The sequence below is a fragment of the Magnolia sinica genome, chromosome 7, assembly GCF_029962835.1.
Source record: "Magnolia sinica isolate HGM2019 chromosome 7, MsV1, whole genome shotgun sequence".
NCBI lineage: Eukaryota > Viridiplantae > Streptophyta > Magnoliopsida > Magnoliales > Magnoliaceae > Magnolia > Magnolia sinica.
This window is the reverse complement of record NC_080579.1, coordinates 37,608,769-37,614,320: the sequence shown is the minus strand read 5'-3', so window position 1 is coordinate 37,614,320 and position 5,552 is coordinate 37,608,769.

The following is a 5,552-nucleotide window of genomic DNA, read 5'->3' as shown; positions in this document are numbered from 1 at the left end:
CACTTAGCCCAGGACAGTCGTAGTGACTCTGAGCCTGCGATTCATGATCTAAATTTAGGTATCACCCATTTATCTTATAAATCAATAACTCCAAAGGTAAGGCATGATACCCAAAGGTGTGAGCATCAACTCGGTATGGGTCGTCACCCAAACATTGAGTATGATCACTCGGTTCTGAGGTGCAAGCTTGTCACATTAAACCAAATCACCACAAGGAAATATGCTCGTCACCCATTCTCATTCATGCTCGGGTCATTCGAACAGTGCTCTGGCATGGAACCATCAGCCGGGTTTGATGAGGGTCACTCGAACAATGACATATCACCTCCATTAGTGCTCGTTGGTCATTAAAGGGAGACTCGTCATCCTAGCATAGGCTGACAGCACAGACACAGTGTCCCATACCACCATGCTCGGCTGCCGAGACTTGGGGATCATATCATTATCAGTTATTAGTATGCCTCTCTAGGGTACGGGGTGCTCCAAATTTAGGCAGGTGTGATCATACATAGTGGATACACATGATTGGTCGGCTATTAGGCTAATTCGGTTTACTCGAACTAACTCCGGTGTAACCAGCATTGGGTGCAAGCATCCCGTATAGTCCGACTGCTGCCAATTTTCTGCGTTCGGCCCAGATCAATTGGACTAGTCTTGGGCGGCAACCCCACCGGGACTTCCGTAGTGAATTCGTGGTTTGTTGGCCAACCTGACAATCCAGGTAGTCTCGTCAGTCAACCACACTAATAAATTGACTAACACGACTACATGGAGGGATGTAAATGGTCATTCAGAGAATTCCACTCTATTGGGCATTTTATCAAACATGTAGGTGGCATTACACTAAGCTAACAACTTATGGTATGTGAGTGGTCATACAAGTTCGATGGTTAGCAAGCATTCATCTACTCAGTATCTTAATCATCAATTAGCACTGATTAATACACATTCATCCATGCGCAACCAATAGTAACTAGCATTGGTTTGCATGCATATGTATATGCACTACACAATCATAAATTGACACTAATTATCATGCATTGGCTCACACATTACCCAAATCAATAATCGGCACTGGTCAACATGCATCTATCTATGCACTACACATTTATGAATCGACACAAATTATCATGCATTGGCCCATACATTACCCAAATCAATGATCGTCACTATTTAACATGCATCCATCTACTCACTTCATGTCCACAAATCGACACCAACTAACATGCATTCATCTCTTCACTACATAAACTATTAATTGCGGCAAGAGTTTGATAATTGGCAACCTAAAGGTAATGGTCCACACCTTGGAGTGGTGCGCTGGGTTTCGAGCTTGCTCCTAGGGCTAGGGTCCTGCTGATTGGATCACCATCATCCTATACCAAGATGGTTAGCATGTAAGAGCTCATGCATTTGGTTCTCAAAGACCAATTTCTAAGAAGGGTTCGTTGATTACCTCTAATTGTCGGTGGGGAGGTTTTAGCAACGTGACATGGTGTGACTATGTCATCGGGTAGAGGCGGTAGGGAGGATCCTCTAAACCAATCCCTCTCTCACACCTTCTCCCTTCTCTCCTCTTCTCCCTCTCCCCTTTCTTGCAACTCAAAATTTGTATGGGAGTGAGAGAATGAAAATGGGGTGCTATTTATAGTGCCAGAATGTGCACAAATAGCCCCGATGACCATTTCTCTAATAAATTTCCCTTAGGGAAGGTTTTTTTTAACTTACAGGACCTTCCGGTGGCCCACTGGCTTATCCATGTCAGGGGAAGGGTGCTCCAATATAGGATCTATGCTTAGACACAACCGGGTGGCAATTGGATGCTCCGATTAGCCGTGGAGGCCCCACTTACAATTGACAGTTATTAATGATCGATCAGGGCCATGGCTATATGGATATGTGTGAGAAAATATCCTTAACTCACACCTCAAGTTTGGTTGAAACCAAACAATCGAAAAGTTGCAACTTTGCAAAAGAGTAGAGAGCTTAATTCACTTAAATTTTCAGGTTTCTGCTTATGGCGTTTGCACATCCCATACACCCGACCTTTGACCCAAGTTGAGCGATTCAAGACACTATCTCGGCTCGACATCTGCAATGGACGTCAAGCCTGGTAAGATGGTCATTATTCTATAGTTTCGAGTCTAACGGGCCACTAACATGCGATCTATATCTAATCTGGTTAATCTGGGCATTTTCAGGATGAATTGGGCGGCGAGATTTCTTATGCACAATGATTGGGGTTTGGACTAGATAAATTTATATTGTGACTTATTTGCAATTAGCAGAAACAGTAATTTGGCTCTAAATCACTGTAATCAAGAACCATAATTCAACTATACTCGAAACTATCTGTATTAATAAAATATACTAAAAATATAAAATATTAATTTATTCATACAGAATTATTCCTATTATGATTAGAAGCAATTCGTAAGAAGACACCGAATATAAAAACTCTAAGATGAAAAAGATATACGCAGCTCATCGACAACATGTAGTTGAAGAAATTTTCAGTTTCAATGGGTCTATTTCATATAATAATTTTAGTACTTTTAGTTACTAAATTATTTTTATTATTTTTCTACTAGTTCATCATCAAGTCTACTTTATCTCTATTAATTACATTTCGAGTTCTAAAAAAATTCTAAAAATTCTGGAAGTACCAACTGTCTGAAATTAAGAATTTTGGTACAGTTTATAGAACTTCCTAAAATTAACCTTATTTTGATCTTTTTTTTATTTTTTATTTATTTTATTATAAAACTAGACTTATCAAGCTTCAATATGGCTTTTGAATCACCTCAATCGAAGTTGTATAAAAATAGATATGAATTTTTGAAGTCAATACACTGAAACTGTCAAAATCCAAACATACAAAATATTGTTGAACAAGGTTACTCGGTTCAACTAAGTCCCACTTGGTGCAACCGAACCCTGCTGTCCAAATTTACTCGGTTCCTTGAGGTTTACTCTGTGTAAGTGAGCATTACTGCCCTAGTTTATTCGGTGCAACCGAACCTTGTTGTCCATATTCTTCAAAATTTTCAAATTTCACTCAGTCGGGCAGTTTTGGTGGATCCAAGGTCACTCCCTTTGGTCCCAAACATGTGTGAATATACACACAAACATGCACTCAAGTCCAAAAATCAAATATACTACCCACGGTCATCCAATTCCAATTGGCAAAAATCTGAGACGTTACAGGACAGGAAGTTGGGCAAGGCAGCGGCAACGAGCAAGCACTGGGTCAAGCGGGCTGAGAGAGAGAGAGAGAGAGAGAGAGAGAGAGAGAGAGGTTGTCAAGCAGGCTGGGTTGTGAGAAAGAGGGGTAAGGTAGTTTTAAGATTTAAAATTTTTATTTTTATACTACTTGACCGAGTTGAGCCAAGTCCAAGTTATATATCGAACCGAGTCGAGTCGAGCTCCGGCCAACTTGAACTCGGCTCAAAATATTTTTGAGCTAAAAAATTAAGCTCGACTCGGCTCAAACTTAGTTTTAAACCGTGTCAAATCGAGCTTTTTCGAGCCGAATTTGTGTACAACTCTACCGAATACTAAGGGGGGCAACCTTTGGTTGGCCCAGTCGTCCAGTAAGGCTACCAGAGGGCTGAGATACTTAAGGGTAACCTCCAATCCCAGCTCCTCTGATGACTGTTAACCAATTAACCCAGTGGGGCAAAGGTCGTTCCTTGTGCAACCGCAATGGCCACTTGGCCAAGATGATATCATATGACTCATCCAGTACAGGGTTAAGCCAATTGGCCAGAGAATCGACTGGCCAATCTACAAGAAACCTTATTCTAACCGGGTATATCAATATTTTAAACTGCCTATCAGGTTCAAGTTCCTCGAGTTCACCCTTTTGTCTGAAGAAGGGAATACCTGCACGATCGAGCACATTCACTGTTTCACCATACAATGTGATGAAACATTCCATCATAATTTTTTGACACAAAGGTAGCCTTGGTATATAAAACCTACTAGCTAGGATTGGAAAATCTATCATGATTCATGAGAGAGAGAGAGAGAGAGGCAATGTGTAATGATACTATGGTATCACCCTGAGTCAGCTGATACAAGGCGAATCCCCAGTGTCTACTCAATTTAAAACTTGGATTTCACTCACACCACAACCAATTGAAAACAGAGACCGGACCCAAAAATAGAAACCTGGCTAGATAGGATTCGATGTTATGATTTTTATTTTAATTAGAAGGGTATCTAGCAGGTGAGGGTGGTTGAATGGTTCTCTCCTGTATTTGTTTCCAACGAGCTACCAATTATGAAATGATGAGAAATAAGAGAAATTCCATTTATTTATTTTTTTCATTGCACTAGGGAGCCTCATCTACCCTCCAAATCCTCTTCACTCGTGTGTAGAGATGACAGTTCCTGCAAAGCGACTCTTACTAGAATTGCAGAATGCTAAAGGGTTGCCGTGAGAGTCTTCTGGATGCCCACATCCATAGCCGCCACATGATGCCCAGACATTTTTTTTGGCTGAATTTGGCCCTTTCACGCTCAACTCATGGCCATGACTTCTGGAAGATGTATTGGCCACATCAATGGTCAATGAAGGAACCTGTGGGAACATTCAACCCTGGGCGCGACCATTGGTCAGCAACTTTGCAGTTAGACACCAGGGATAGATCACCACAGCAACCGTCTAAAGCATAACAATGACAAGAATCCACAGCTAGAATCATCCATAAAAAAATAATAAATAAATAAAATAAAACAGTGATGATCCATCTCCACTGGACGATGACAATGATCAATTGACTATTCCTCAACCATCTAAAAATGATAATGACAAGAGTCTATTGCCTGTTCCATGCCTGTCAACTTGCTTGACAACAACCACTGCATAAGCTAACCAATTACAGTATTATTGTGACCAAACAAATGCTCCAGCAAAGATCAAAGGTTAATTCCCTTTTTTATAAAAAAGGGAGGGGGGGACTCAGTCCCTGACATGATTGCCAACCAAGAAAACAGCAATCAACAATTGTCTTGACTATAACTAAATACATGTTGTTAGATTTGATTGGACGCTGGATTCATGTCATCAATCATGTTAGAATTCACAACGACCAAAGGTACTCCATGATAGATGCATATAGTTGGATTGAGGTAAAGAGGGATAAAGGACAAAGACTCTTTTATAAAGTAGAGAGATAGAGAGAGTCCAACCCATCACTCAAACCTCCCCTCCATCTCATAGTCCCCACACTGTTGACTCAATCCACACCCACAAGGATTTCACCCACCCCATGCCATGATTAGCTGATCAACTTAATGGAGCCCCCTGGCATGCTCATATGTTTGATATTCAACTGCCTGATCCAGTTCGACCCAAACCATTGATTAATGATGGCCCACTTAACAAAGAACACTATCACACTGCAACGGGCAGAGGGGCACAAAACAGTAATTAAAATATCCAATCCCACCGTTGCTCTTTGTGGTTATCAAAATGAATTTTCTTGAGCAATTGATACTTGAAAGAAATTACCGACTTCCAGTCTTATGAAGCAATAAAGAATGTA